The 12,500-nt window shown below is 43.8% G+C and overlaps 1 protein-coding gene across 1 annotated transcript in view; it reads left to right on the top strand.

Moving 5' to 3' along the window:
* Positions 1-12,500, top strand: part of pex7 (peroxisomal biogenesis factor 7) — a 55,224-nt gene that overhangs the window by 7,071 nt on the left and 35,653 nt on the right. The gene's annotated exons all lie outside the window — the stretch shown is intronic.

Here is a 12,500-nt window from a genome sequence, read left to right as displayed (position 1 = left end):
CATTATGAAAGGATCCCTACAGAGATAGACCTTTAAAACCTCTTTGAGACCTTTCTGTTTAACCAGAAACAGCTCTGAAGTCGCTAGCGTTAAACCCACCAGACTCCATTTAAAAAAACAGTACTTTTAGTGTGTATAGAGCCAACATATTTTCACATGTAAATCAGTAAACTGTGTGTTTATTTCAACCAAAACTAGAGTTGTGATGGTTTGGAAAAGTTGAAAGACGACCCAAAACGCTTTTTCATAGTTTTATTTTGTTTCTGTCGACTTTGAATGAAGTGTGTTTTACGATGCTAAAATTACTATTTATTTACATGGAGTCTGGTGGGTTTGGCAAATGTTCGTGGATGTTTTTATGTTTAAAAAAAAAAAGGATCTTACTCTTTAACAGAAAGGTCGACCTCCTTAGAAATCCTTTTCATAATGTTGTCAGACACTTAGAATATTAATCTGAGCCTGTCAGATAGGTAGGTACCCTTTAACTACAGTACTATTATATGACATTTAAGATGCAAATATGGAGCCTGATTAGCTTGATTAATGATTCTCATCTCTTTTGTTATGTTTAAATGTAACCCCAGTATAGATGTACTCAGGCCAGTTTGATGAGTCTGAGTTGGTACAGTGGTTTATGTTGTCTCGTCACCAGATGGCGGTGCAGCTGTGTCTCACTTCCACATCATGTTGTTGGGATTCAAAGTCACAAAGGGAACAGGATTCTGATAAAGCCTTGCTTCTCATTCACTGTGTTTGGAGCTTTACGGGGATGTTCAGGGTTATTGTTACACTTACAGTATCTTACAATAAAATGTGAGATACTGTACATAATATCTCAGCTACGTTTGAACTTAAAAAGAGCTGGCCTTTAGTTCCTGAAGTCTTGAAACAAAATGGCTCAAGTGCTCCTTGTGTTTGGACATTTCAGTTTTCAAAAACTGAACTCTCCAAACACACCAAGCTTGAAAAGTGCCTTCAAGTCGTCCTGTGAAGAAAAACCTGTATTAATAAAGAGCACAGTACAGGTCAGTCACAATAGCACTACTGGATTTAATCTTCATGATAACGTGGATGATATGGAGTGTAAATGTGCGTGGAACATCAATACTTGAAAATATTACGAGTACCGTATTTTCCGGACTATAAGTCGCACTTTTTTTCATACTTTGGCTGGTCCTGCGACTTATATATCAAAATATATATAATGTAACATGTTTTAAATGTTATTTCATGCTGAAAACATTACCGTCTACAGCCGCGAGAGGCGCTCTAGGCTTGTGAGGACTATACGCTGCTCCTAAAGACAACTGAGAAAGAAAAGAAGCTGCAGGAGACTGCAGGTAGTAAAACACGCAGCCGAAAACGGTAATCGAGCAGCAGAAGGAGAGTTTGGAGTGAGAGAGAAACTTGTGAGGGACTGGAGAAAAGGTTAGTCTTACTGCAATGAAGAAAACAAAGAAAGCTAGTCGCGCTGAAATCCAGATGGCCAGAGCTGGAGGAAGGAGTCCACAGATGGGTGCTTGAACAACGTGCTGCTGGGAGAGGCTCGTCAACAGAGCTGCTACGTTACGTTAACGTAGAGGACACCCTACCGTATTCAGCCCCCTTGTTCTGGGGGGCTGTTGGGTAGTTTAATAACTGTTAATGTGTTACGTTAACGTAGAGACACCTACCGTATTCAGCCCCTTGTTCTGGGGGCTGTTGGGTAGTTTAATAACTGTTAATGTGTTACATTAACGTAGAGGACACCTACCGTATTCAGCCCCTTGTTCTGGGGGCTGTTGGGTAGTTTAATAACTGTTAATGTGTTACGTTAACATAGAGGACACCTACCGTATTCAGCCCCTTGTTCTGGCTGCTGTTGGGTAGTTTAATAACTTGACTTTCCAGATTAAATGTCTGTTCTTGGATTTTGTGAAATAAATTTCTAAATAAATGCGACTTATAGTCCAGTGCGACTTATATATGTTTTTTTCCTCTTCATGACGCATTTTTTGACTGATGCGACTTATAGTCCGGAGCGACGTATAGTCCGGAAAATACGGTAACCGTTTTTCCCATTTACTTTCTGCAGTCTGACTTCAGTTCAGAAAAAACGACTTCCACACGGATGAAGCAGCCGTCCTCTGCAGCAGGTTCTGAAGCTGCTTCTCCTCCAGTTCTTCTCAGGAAGTGAGCTTCATTCAAAAGACAATTAAAGTCAATCAGTTTGGACCCAGAGGGAGCGCTGGGGTTATCTTATCCGTCTGTGTGGGAGCGTGTAACGCTAACGTTATCAGAGGGGTGGATCCGCGCCGCTGATGGATGCTCTGGGTTCAGACTGCAGACGGGCTGGAGTCGGATGTTGCAGCAGCTGTCTTCAGCCCAGCATCAGTCCGTCAAGCGCTCCTAAACTAGTTTGCTAATGAGTTTGGGGTTAATTGGCTTTGCGAGAGAGAGTGGGATTCTCTGATGAGATTTTCCAACCGGGGGAAGATGTTAATCTCCTGTTGCTCAGGGGGTTCAACAAGATTACCTTTTTTATCCCTCCTGTTGTCCTCGGATCAAAAATGACCCGTTTTGTCATGATTGTTCTGTTCTGTTCTGTTTCCTGTTTTATTTTGAAGTCTGTCTTGTCTCCCTTGTCCTGTTTAGCTTACTTCCTGTCTTTTGTTTTCCCACCTGTTTGATTGTTCTGCCCTGATTTGTTCCACCTGTTGTGTCACCTGTATCTTGTTAGTCCTTGTTAACCTGTGTATTTAGTATCTGTGTTGTCTTTGTCTTGTGTGGGAGCATTACGTTTCTGTTGCTGTTCATTCTGGTTGCTGTATGTTCTGTGAGTGTGTTCGTGTCTTTGTCTACCTTTCGTCTCTGAGTTCCAGTTTTTGAGATCCTGTTCTGTTTGTTCTGGCATTAGTTTTTGTCCTGTTGCTTTCTGGACACTTTTGGTCTGTACTTCATTTTTGTTTTATAAATCATCTAAACTGCATTTGGGTCCAAGCCATTCCTGACAAACCGTGACAGAAATATGGGTTTCTTTTTAAACCAAATTATCCAAAAGTCACGTGGATGCTTCCCTGCAGCGCTCTCCGCAAGTACAATTACTGATCATTACTTTCTTTATATTTAGAGTGTCTTTATTTAATATTCTAGCATTTGAAAAAAACTAAACTTTGACATACTGTACACCAGTCTCTGATTATCCATCAACATACATTCCTCTAATATTAGTCAAAATTATTTCTGATTTCAGCTTTTTTAACTGAAAAATTAGGTATATATAACTTCATATACACAAGGTTTATTGACCTAGCCTGGCTCCGCCCTCCTACGTACTTCTGCTTAATTTTCATTTCCCTTCAGTACTCCGTGTGGGTTTGCAGTATATTCTTGGGTTTTCTCCGGTCAAATATTTGGCGGTCCAATCAGCGAACAGAGGGAGTGGCTGAGAACGATGACGTCGAGGTCGTGCCCTAGTTTGAGTTGTAGTTCTGTAATGGCGGCGGAGAAAGACGTGAGCGAAGCCATTCGGTCCGTTGAGGCAACGCTGCCGAATATCCAGAAGTTTAAGCCTGAGCAAGAACAATGTTTGCTGAGTTGTGTGACTCTGGAATTGGAAAAAGACCGTGTGTGTGTGTGTGTGCGCGCGCGCGCGCGCGCTTGTGGAGTTTAACTCCAAAATGTTAACCACAGGTTCCCGTTAATCTCATGATGGACATGTGTTAAACAAACGAACACGGCGAAATAAAAGCCTCTTATTAACGAGAGCGGTCTGAGAGACCTCCAGCTCACAGCGAGGTGTCTGAGCAGGACTGGCCCAGCGACGAGCTAGCGGCCGGGGCAGACGCCTGCTGGCTGTCGCCTCACTTCATGGAGCTTCTCAACTCCGAAAACTTTGAAGCAAAATGTCATTTCAGCATCAATTTTCACAAGACTGCCTATATTAGAAATCTAAACAGGTCATTTCTCGCCTAAAACGTTGTCAGAAGTGAAATTAGGGATGAATAAGATGGTGAAAACTGTTAAAAATGTCCTGTTGTTGCTCTGTCTGCAAGTTCTGAGATGGCAGTGGGCGGGACTTATAAGTTCGACCAATCAAGTCCACCTAGGAAAAGGGAGAAGACCCTGCTCTGGAGTAGGAGCTAAAACAGTACGATACAGCGGCCAGAGGAGCTTAAAAATCCCCAAATGTTTCCTGTCAGAACACGACGAAGAAAGGAACGTTTAGTTCTAAGAACTGCAGAAACCCTCCGGTCGGAAAGCCCCTACTGAAGGGTCATTTCTTTTCACTTGGGGCAAATGTTCAGCGTCAGTCAGCGTCCACTAAAAGTTCTGTTTCTGCCGCCGACAGACTCAGATTATTATTCTAAGTGTCTGGCAACATTAAGACATTAAGGTACAGACACTTAGAATAATAATCTGAGGCTGTCGGCGGCAGAAACTGTTCTTTTAGTGGACGCAGACTGACGGTTTAACGTTACATTGCAGCTTGTTTCTCTCGCTTAATACTGGAGCAGTTTTAAAGATTGTTGTCCCCATCATCAGTCACTTACACACATGGGAAAATAGAGTCCAGGCTGAAGAAAAAAACAACTCCCTGGTTCAGAAAGCCGGTGCATCAGGACACTGCCGATGTAAATACAGCTTTATTTTAACGGCCGAATCCGGAGATCAAGTGTTATTTGAGCTCGTTAGACCCCGAGGCCAGATCAGATAAAGCTCTGGAGCTCTGGAGCTCTGGAGCTCTGCTAGTCCGCTAGCGCTAAATGATTTACTGAGCACCGCGCTCCACAATACAACCATTACTGTTAACAGCAGTTACAGCTGCTCACGTCCACTCTGATGCACCCCCGTCACAGTATTTGTTTGGTTGTTTTAGTATTTTATTTAATTATTTTGCACAGTAAAATCAAGACAACAGAAAAACAGGAAAGCTTGCCCAGATGAGACAAAATCCGACACCAAGTAGTTGGAGCCCTGCACGGGCTTAACATTTTGGCCTGAGCCCGGCCCTGGCCCGAGATGTCAGGCAAATATTTGTTGTTCAGATGATGCATAATTCCTAAAACAAAACCATCCCGAAACACGTGCAATGTTTTGAATCTTCACAAAGAAAAAACACAGGAGATTGATTAATTAATAGTGATGATATTTACATGGATAAAGACATTTGCATGCAGAAAAAGCACACATTGTTGCAGAACAATTCACCAAAATGCAAGAAGTGAAGCGTTTGATGCTCAAAATGTCCTAGGGGTCGACCACCAGACACCCCCGGTTATAATGTCTCTCCTAATGTTGAAACAAACGTTCTGGCTAGACAGGTGGAGACCTCAACCCCCTCAATGTTAAACCCAAAGTTACAACCTCGCATTTGCTGTGGATGCAGGTTGCAGAATCAGTTCATGGTACCGAAGAGTTCTGGCAAACAAACGGCCACTAATGATTATTCCTCCCAAACATCTCAGCAAACAGACCAAGCTGCGTCCAGACTGAGAATAATCTGCCAGTGAGAGGCGAGCTGTTTGTGTTAACGGGGGGTTTTATACCGCAGCAGCCCGAGGGGAAGGCCAGCAGAGATGTAACACAAGAACAAATTCAGTCAGTTCAGTCGTTTATCTCGCTGTTGCTCTACTTTCTGTCTGCGTTTGTGTGCCTCTCTTTATTTCTCTCTGCTCTCTTTTTACTTTTTGCTGCCTTTAAAGGCTCATTCACACTTCCCTTCTGCCCAACCAAATCGTCCTGCATGTGTACGTGCGTGCGTGCATGTTTATTTTTTTACCAGAGCGTAAAGTGCCCATCAGCCAAATGATGTTTTGCAGAACGCTGAAACACACACACACACACACACACACACACACACACACACACACACACAGTCCTTCTGTTAATTATGTGTTTGTGTTTGTTGAATGATACCAGGTGTCTGGTTAAATAATTGATAGCAGGCATTTGTCAGAGAGACACACACACACACACACACACACACACACACACACACACACACACGACCCCATCAGAATTGGGTCACTTAGCACTTTGCACACAGTGGACTGCCTTGGTGTGAATGCACACTAAGACCTTTTATATAATAATAAAGATCTGAGTCCATGTTTGCAGACATACACCTGGACTTATATATATATATATATATATATATATATATATATATATATATATATATATATATAACGTTGACATATACCCTTCTGTGATTATCCTTCCTATATAAATAAATATTATAAACTGAGAAGAATACTACCAACCCGTCCTTCCAGCCTAAAGTTTCTATGGAAATCATACACAGAACAAATATGTAATAAAGTCAATGTAAATCTAAAGTATGCCAAATAAGGACTTATATATCTAGGTCAGCCTGACATTACACTCCCAGCATGCTGCTGTTCTCAAGATGCTGTGACGCAGTTTGGAAAGTTTGGAGAAGCCTAGAAAAAGACTTACCGGCACTAACTGGTTATATGACAGTCAGGGTGCAACAGTTCACACCAAGGAGCGGCGAGGCTAGCTCGATCTGTCGATTCACATTCTAGTGTCAGACGGACACATGCTTATTTAAATATGTCCTTCAAACTGGGGACGCCATCGTGTTGTGCAGAAACCTGCAATATTGTGACAGGACATTGGCATCAAGCGCGGATTTGATTGACAGATGAATTATAGGGTGTAATGGTTTGGTTCCCAGTCCCATGGCCCGGGGACCGAAGCGGGTCCCAGCGTTGTTGCTCTGTGACCTCTGACCAGGTGATCTGGGAAGTCCGACCTTTCACGAGTCCGTCTTGAAATTGCTGGTTTCCCTGTGCTGTCATCTGGGTCAGCGGAGCCGCTCTGGATGAAGGTTAGAACCAGTGTTCCCTGATGCTTAACACAGAAGCTTGCTGTGAAACAGTTTTTTACTCTTTGGCTACGTTCAGACTGCAGGCAAAAGCGGCCCAAACCACTTCCATATGTGGTCCTGAATCAGGACCCAGGTCAGTTTTTTTCAACGTTGCCGCAGTGTGAACAACCAAGGCGGATTTGATGCGACTTTTACGTCAATCTACATCGACATTTGTCACAATTATGCGCCGGCGGGAGTCAGTCCAGGACACAGACAGTAACATGTAAAACGTGACTAGGCCTACAGCATGGAGAACAGTGATGGAGCAAGTCAATGGAGGGAGAGGGAGGTGTTAGACCTCATTAGAGTACGGGGAGATACTACCACTACACCCTCTGTAGTGAATTTGCAGCTATAAACCCGCAAAAGGCCAAAATAGCCAATGTTGTCTCTCTGTCTCTTCATCCTCCTCCTCCTCAGCACCTGCTCGTTAATGTCACGGCTGCCATTACACAAACAATTTGAAATAAAAGCCAAAATGCTGACTTCCTCCATAACCTCCCTAACGTTAGTGCAGCTGCGTCTGATGTCATTGGTATCGGTCTTTTGCGCATGCGGGTCAGTTCGAAACCGCAAACAGTTCACACTGGAATCTGATATAGGCCACATTTTAACGTTTAGCGACGTGAACGTGGCCTTTGAGCCATGGTTGCTGAACCTCGGGGTTCCTGCAGGACTCCGAGTGAAATGTGTTGATTAAAAAATACTGTAACTGTGCCAATGTTTGGACACCGCTTGCAGTTATCGGTCATATCTGGACACATCCGGTCTGGCGCAGTTTCCCCGGTCTTTTCGCAGGGTGTTTCTTCTATGTGTGGATCTTCATACATGTACAGTACATGTCTAATTGGTGCACGAAAGTGACTGATAATAGAAAACAGTAAGAACACTTGGGTTGGTTGAACTCGGAGTGGCTGAAGCATGCCATTTTATTGTGAAAAATGGACGTACTGGTATCCTGTAAGTCTAAATGTATCTTACACATGTCTCCTCTAATTGCCTGCTTGTTTAGCAGTTTGAAAACTCTCATGTTCAAAGCTCCAACATCAGTTACATCTGTCATCGTCCCCTCTGGAGTCGCCTCCAGCTGTTTTACATAATAACTCTAACTATGGCTGTTGAGCAGGACACAAGTGAGAGAAATTACGTCACTCCAAAAAAAAAAAAATCATGTTGCAACATAATTTAGTCTGAAAAACACTGTTCCTGGAAACAAAACGTGGACAAACCTGTTCATGGCATGAAGCGCAGCAGCGATGTGTTGTTCTGGTGGATCTTATGGAAGGATGGATGGATGGATGGATGGATGGATGGATGGATGATAATGAGCTGTCAAACAGCGCTAGCTAGCTTTAGCGTACGGTGGAGAATTGCTGCCTTATCTCCCCGTGGAGGCTTCCCCTCTGGTGGCACTTTGCAGCCGGTTAGCACGAGGAGGCTACTGCCACTGCTGGCGAGAGAGAGAGAGACAGAGAGAAAAGGGGGGGGCGTCAATGACGTCTCGGATGACGTCTCATTCTGATAAGCTTATCAAGGTTTCCCATGCTCAGCGCTGCCTCTCCTCTCGTCCCTCTCTTCTCTCCCTCCATGTGCAACGCTGCTCCACAGCAGCTGAGGACAACAAGAAACGAAGCCGATCTACAACGAAGCGAAGCCACCAGCGTCAGTTAACGACCAAAAACCTTTTGGCAGTGGGGTTGTAACTTGATACACTCAAAACAATGTGTCCACTGATTTACAGACGTCTCTTTCTCCGTGTGAGTCTGTGGGGGCCGGAGGGCATCACGTGACGGACACAGAAGCTGTTAATCCCCGGTCGGACTATGTCAAAACCCAGCGCACTTCCTGGGAGCCTGCAAACGCCCAAACTAGTTTCATCACTAGGTCAGCTAGTTAATCATGAACATGGAAACAAGTGTGGCACACTCTGGCTCAATCTGCATATCTCTATTTATATACGTGTAATGTGTGTGTGTGTATATGTCTCTGTGTGTGTGTCTGTGTGTGTGTCGCTCTGTGTGTGTGTCTCTGTGTGTGTTGTGTCACTGTGTGTGCGTGTGTGTGTGTATATGTCTCTGTGTGTGCGTGTGTGTGTGTGTGTATATGTCTCTGTGTGTGCGTGCGTGTGTGTATATGTCTCTGCGTGTGTGTGTGTGTATATGTCTCTGTGTGTGTGTGTCTGTGTGTGTGTGTGTCGCTCTGTGTGTGTGTCTCTGTGTGTGTTGTGTCACTGTGTGTGTGTGTGTATATGTCTCTGCGTGTGTGTGTGTGTGCGTGCGTGTGTGTATATGTCTCTGTGTGTGCGTGTGTGTGTGTGTGTGTGTGTGTGTGTCTCTGTGTGTGCGTGCGTGTGTGTATATGTCTCTGTGTGTGCGTGTCTGTGTGTGTGTGTCGCTCTGTGTGTGCGTGTCTGTGTGTGTGTATGTCTCTGTGTGTGTGTGTATATGTCTCTGTGTGTGTGTGTATATGTCTCTGTGTGTGCGTGCGTGTGTGTATATGTCTCTGTGTGTGCGTGTGTCTGTGTGTGTGTATATGTCTCTGTGTGTGCGTGCGTGTGTGTATATGTCTCTGTATGTGTGTGTCTGTGTGTGTGTGTGTGTCGCTCTGTGTGTGTGTCTCTGTGTGTGTTGTCACTGTGTGCGTGTGTGTGTGTGTATATGTCTCTGTGTGTGCGTGCGTGTGTGTATATGTCTCTGTGTGTGCGTGTCTGTGTGTGTGTGTGTCGCTCTGTGTGTGTGTGTGTATATGTCTCTGTGTGTGTGTGTGTGTGTGTGTGTGTGTGTGTGTGTGTGTGTATATGTCTCTGTGTGTGCGTGCGTGTGTGTGTGTCAGAATGTAACGCAGAGCGGCACGGAGAAGTCCTCTACCAATCAGAAGCAGCACAATGTCTCCAGCTGCCATGTCATTCTCTCTCTGGTCGCTCGTGTTTCTCCACGCCGCTGCTCTGCCAGCACGCCTCGCCGGTGGAACACACCATCCTGTGTGTGTGTGTGTGTGTGTGTGTGTGTGTGAATGTGTGTGTGTGTCTCTCTCTCTTTGTGTGTTTGTGTGTGTGTGTGTGTCTCTATGTGTGTGTCTGTGTGTGTGTGTATCTCTGTGTGTGTGTGTGTCTCTGTGTGTGTGCGTGTGTGTGTCTCTGTGTGCGTGTGTGTATTTGTGTGTGTGCGTGTGTGTGTGTGTCTCTGTGTGTGTGTGTGTGTCTCTGTGTGTGTGTGTGTGTGTGTGTGTGTGTGTGTTTCCAGCCAGGTGCCACTATGTGGTTTAACAGATAAGCTGTGGAGGTGGCTGATCTCAGCCTCCATCAGTACCATCCATCTGTAAATCTCTGGCTTTGGATCTGAACCCTTTTTTTGCCACCGTCTCCCACACGCTCGCTGCGATCATAATTCAGCCTCGGCTGTGAATGATTAGTGGAACCAGCAAGATGTTTTAATTGCAAATACCTACAGTATGCATGGTGGGTGAGAGATATACTGTACCATGCCATCAGCAACAGGAACTAGATTCACTTTAAAACAGAAATGAATCTTTCAGGATCTTTTCCAAGGACGTTTCTTTGGAATCTGCATCTTTTGTATTGCACTTAGATGACATTACATTAGATTAGATTCAACTGTATTGTCAGTGTGCAGAGTACAAGTACAACGAAATGCAGTTTGCGTCCAACCAGAAGTGCAAAAAAAGCAGAAAAGTGCAACGTGATATACAAGTATAGACAGGTGGTGCATATGCAGGACAAGATGTATATAGTGCAGTGTTATAAGAGCAGAATAAATATGGCTATGTAATATAAACAATGTATGAACAACATGTACACATATGTGCAATGCAGTAGCAGTGACATTATACTGGTAGTAAGAATAATATAGATATATGCAGTGTATTAGAATATTTAATAAGAAAAACAGAATAGATATATAGACAGATATGTACAGTATGTACAGCTATGTGCAGTGTGGTAACATTATAAGAGTAGTAAGAATAAGTGTACGTACTTCTTCCAATTACAAGTAATGTCTATTGTTTATTTTTTGCAGACACATTTTAGTCAGTTATTGAAAAGATGAGAATGTGGATGAGGAAGAATGTTTATGGAAGAGTAACGATATCAGCGTTTGTGCTGCTGTTATACGAGTTGCAGTCCCTTTTTAGATGATGACTGAAGCACTTGATGGGTTCAGAACGGATCGATATGAGCCAATCAGTGAAGTGTGTTCCTCTCAGAGTCACTTCTATGGTTCAACGGACAGAAAGTCGATATTTTTTTATCACAGCTGTTACAGTTTTGAGTGGAGATGTTGGGTGAGAAGCCCTCTGAAAATGACACGAGCAGCAGAAGATATCAAAAGATTGTCGTCATTTCAAACGGTGTAAACTACAGTCAGTGCATGTGGGAGAGAGGTGTGTGTGTGTGTGCGTGTGTGTGTGTGTGTGTGTGTGTGTGAAGTTGTCTCACATCAGTAAGAAGCTTGTAAGTGGCTGCATGTGGGAGAGAGGTGTGTGTGTGTGTGTGTGTGTGGTTTGTATGTGTTAGCTGAACTTGCTGATACAGCAGAGATACCAAGTGGAACAGAGCGAGACTTTATTTTTTACAGAAGACAGCCTCTAATGTGCTGCAGAATGGACACACACACACACACACACACACACTCACGTCTGAGAAGTGGAGTGTGTGAGCGAGGAAGAGGATAAATAACAGAAGGATGTGGACGGTTAAAACGGTTCTGAAAGAATCGATAAAGAGCGGGAGGATGTGGTCTGGTGGAGGCCGATACTGCGGGGAGGGGGTGTCGGGTTTTTATCCATCGTTTGGATTAAAGAGGAGGCGGAGGAAATGGGGAACGGGAGGAGAGGAAGCGGGATTAATCTGCTGGTCAGTAAACATGAGGTGAAGTCAGGAAGAAGCTCCCTCGCTGTACTCTTTAATCTGCAGGATTGGTTCTGAGCTCTTTCTGTTCCAGCCAGTTCACCTCTGGTTTTTCGCCTCAAAGGGACTTTAGGTGGCGTTGTTTCAGAGTCCCAGTCACGTAATCCTATTAAACTCATTTATTTTCTTGGCTGCTTCCAGATGGTGTGGCTCAAACTTTCAACTTCCTCCTTGTTCTTTGGACCACACAAATATCATTATTAAACTTCCAATAAAGCCCTGACTTTTCCCAAAACTCCTCTTCCCTGAAGGGGAGCTACGACATGCAGCTGGCAGGTCATGTCTGTTATATTTGTCGTATGTACGTTGTCGCTTGTTAATTGTTTTCTCTGTCACTCCTCTGTTGTTATGTAGTGATTGTACTATGTGTTGGGAGTAACGTAATGTATTCCTTTTTGCTGTAACGCAGTAATATAATGCATTACTAGTTACATTTCGGTAATATTATATCCGTTACAATCTCAGTAACACGAGTTACAGTATATTTCGATACTGTGCGTGAGGCGATATATTGGGATTTTTTTAAGTATAATTTTAGAAAAACAATATTTAAAAAAGACATGATGTGCATGAAAAGTCAAAGAAGTTTACTTTAGGTAAACAATTCAGGACACAGAAAATCAAACAGTTTGGGATTGTGGTTCCCAGGTTCTTAGTGAGCTAATGTTTATATGCTAAAGTAGGCCAAAGTTCAGC

The sequence above is a fragment of the Sander vitreus genome, chromosome 18 (genome assembly GCF_031162955.1).
Source record: "Sander vitreus isolate 19-12246 chromosome 18, sanVit1, whole genome shotgun sequence".
In the NCBI taxonomy this organism is placed as follows: domain Eukaryota; kingdom Metazoa; phylum Chordata; class Actinopteri; order Perciformes; family Percidae; genus Sander; species Sander vitreus.
The sequence above is the reverse complement of the archived record's forward strand: the minus strand, read 5'-3'. Positions and strand labels throughout refer to the sequence as shown.